General features: G+C 28.8%; 1 long non-coding RNA gene across 1 annotated transcript; it reads right to left on the bottom strand.

Moving 5' to 3' along the window:
- Positions 1-1,576: 1,576 nt before the first annotated feature.
- LOC142219766 (uncharacterized) lies at positions 1,577-1,903 on the bottom strand. The gene is made up of 2 exons (XR_012717754.1): positions 1,816-1,903; positions 1,577-1,753 (listed from the first exon to the last, which is right to left on the bottom strand). It is a non-coding gene; the product is annotated as an uncharacterized LOC142219766 (long non-coding RNA).
- Between the last annotated feature and the right edge of the window lie 956 nt (positions 1,904-2,859).

Here is a 2,859-nt window from a genome sequence, read left to right as displayed (position 1 = left end):
GCGTGTAGGTCCCATATATATGCATCGCTCGATTTTGCTATATTTGGCCTTAATACTCTTATTTATTAACCAATGTTATTCAAATTTCAAATTTTGATGTACTAGCTGATCGTATTTAGACTTGCATGTAGCTCTTACATAATAATATTGCCCGATTTTTACAAATTTGGATTTATTACCACCAACTAATTGGCCGATTTCCTCATTGTTAATAATGGACTCAATATTAGTGGCATACTAACCCTTTAGCTGAAAAATAAACTATAACTCCTAATATCAGACATTTCTGCTCAGATTGTGACAAGACTCCCATAAACATGTACCCCCCTCTATGTTCCTAAATATGGAAATCTCCAAAACCTATACCAATGATACCCCACAAATGCTTATGTTTACTAATTCAATAGGGTTGGTTTAGGGTATGATATAGTCGGCCCCGCCCGACTTTCTACTTTACTCACTTGGTTTTCTTCTGTTTTTACTTGTACTAACATCATGTAGAACAAAATTGTAATTTTGAGGACCTACCACAATTACTTCAAGAGCTATATGAGCTTGTTCTGTAAACTTGATTCTTGAATTGTCATCAAATAGCCTTACGAATTTAAGCGCTATTTGGTCTATAATATCTTCCGAAGTGTGAGAAAAAATACAATAAAGAATCCGGAAAAATATCAGCAATAGTTTCTGTACACTGAAAAAAATATTTTTGTGAGGTCAAAGATTTCATGTCTTTAAAATACGAATGCAAATTTTGCTTAGCATAGAAGACGCATTTCTCTAGTATAAAGTTTTTTTCCTTGTCCAAAAGGCGATGAACTTTTTAATGAAGTCGTATTTTCCTTATAGTTAAGTGATTTTACTTAAAAATGGGTATCATAACATGAAAGCAAAAATGTTTGGGCTAAGGTTAATTTGACTTTAATAATTCTTAAAAATTCTTTAAAATTAATTAAATTTTCCTTAAATTTTGTTGTTTTTTGCATCTTGACTACAAAACAAACAATCGTTCAAAAATAGGACATGTTTTCCAAAACTTTATTTTAAAGACGTTTTTTACTTGAAACGTACCATCATTTCTAATGAAATTCAATGAATAACCATTTACTAAAGACATAGTACAGTAGAAAAATGGACTCAAAATGTAGTATTTTTCGTTTATTGTTAAAGAAGTTTATAAAAATGCATTTTAGTGTTCACCAATATGGAAAATATTTATAGCTTATTTACACCCAGAAAAAAGTGACCCCTTCTTTAAGTTAAAATGAACTCATTGTGAAGAAAGTTGAACTTCGTATAGCGCCAAAGACATTTTTATTTGTTTGAACGATGTGATTTTCGTAGAAATTAAGTATAATGCATTCCCTATATTAGTTAACACTATACTACAGAATGAAAAATTTAACTGATTTGAATTCATATATGGAATGATTTTATTAAAATTTTTTCATTCATTTGGACAAATCTTACACATTTGTGATAAAACTTTTACTTTATAATTAGAACTGCTTACCTTCGTTTTTAAATACAATTTTATTTATTTATATAAGCAATTTTATCTTCAATAAAAGACATGTTTTATTAATATATTGAATATATTTATTAAGAATCAACAGCATCGAATCTCCTTAAAATATTAGTTTATTATTCCACTATTTCCAATTTCCATGTGATATTATCAACTGTAAAACGCACTTTTTCTTCTTCTTGTACTTTTCACTTTTAATAAGTTGCTGCCTTACAATTTCAATACCTATAAATATAAAAAATCATAAACCATTTTTGTTACAAAAGGTTAGCGTCACTGAATATTACCTGATAATTGAAGATTCCAAAATGAAGACAAATGAAAGGGTTGTTACTCTGCTGGTGTTTTCTTTCTTTATACACCATCACGATTGATAGATTTATTTTCAAAAAACGAAAATTTTTCTCACTAATTTAAAATAATAAATATTTTATATATTTTATTTGTTATTTATTATATTATTTTACGATATTATTTTTTAACAATCTCTCCGTATACCACAACAACGCGATTCCAACTAAAAAAACAACCCACGTGCAAACATATCGATTGCACCCACGCGCAAACACATCGATTACGATGACAGGTATCGATTACAGGTAGACATAGAAATATAGGAAATTTCCTATATTCTAACAAGTGTGTTTCCTTAAGTTTTGAAAGGATTGCATACTTCTTAGTACGAATGAACTAAAATATTTTTCTATGCCAAGTGTTGTTCGTATGTATGAACAACTTTCTATTGTAAAGGAAGTCGCAATTATCATTTTATAAGAAATTTTACTAATTTTGAGGAAACTTGGTTTTAGTTCGGTTTTTGTTTATTTTTACGAATGCTTTGTTATCGGTGAATAAAATTTTCTTGTTCAGTAGTAAATTCTTATACCCAGCGAAGAAAATAGTATGAGTAAAATTCCATGCCTTATTCTAGTTAATGAACTATTCCTATCTGCTTACAGTTTAGGATTTTTTTACTGAAACGAGTAAATTTTATTATTTCTCACAAAAATTTACCTTAATGGAAATAAAATGGATAAACTATATTGATGAAAAATTTTTCCTTTAGTTTCGAAGGCACTTTTTTCTGGGTGTAGATGTTACTTTGAAATAACATCCAGAAATTAATCGAAACTAAGTGCAAAAGTAGAGTTTGGCGTCGTTTTCGAATATGATCCTCAGTGGACATCAGTAGTCAAAGGGTTAATGGGAGTAGCCAGAATAGATGCTACACACGAGAAGAGTTCCAAATTAAATAATGAAATTAAAATTGTAATTTTGTTATTCATTACCACTATTTTATTTATCACATTTTTTGGATAACAGAGCGAACA

This window comes from Haematobia irritans, chromosome 1, assembly GCF_050003625.1.
Source record: "Haematobia irritans isolate KBUSLIRL chromosome 1, ASM5000362v1, whole genome shotgun sequence".
Taxonomy (NCBI): domain Eukaryota; kingdom Metazoa; phylum Arthropoda; class Insecta; order Diptera; family Muscidae; genus Haematobia; species Haematobia irritans.
This window is presented reverse-complemented; position numbering and strand designations above follow the sequence as displayed.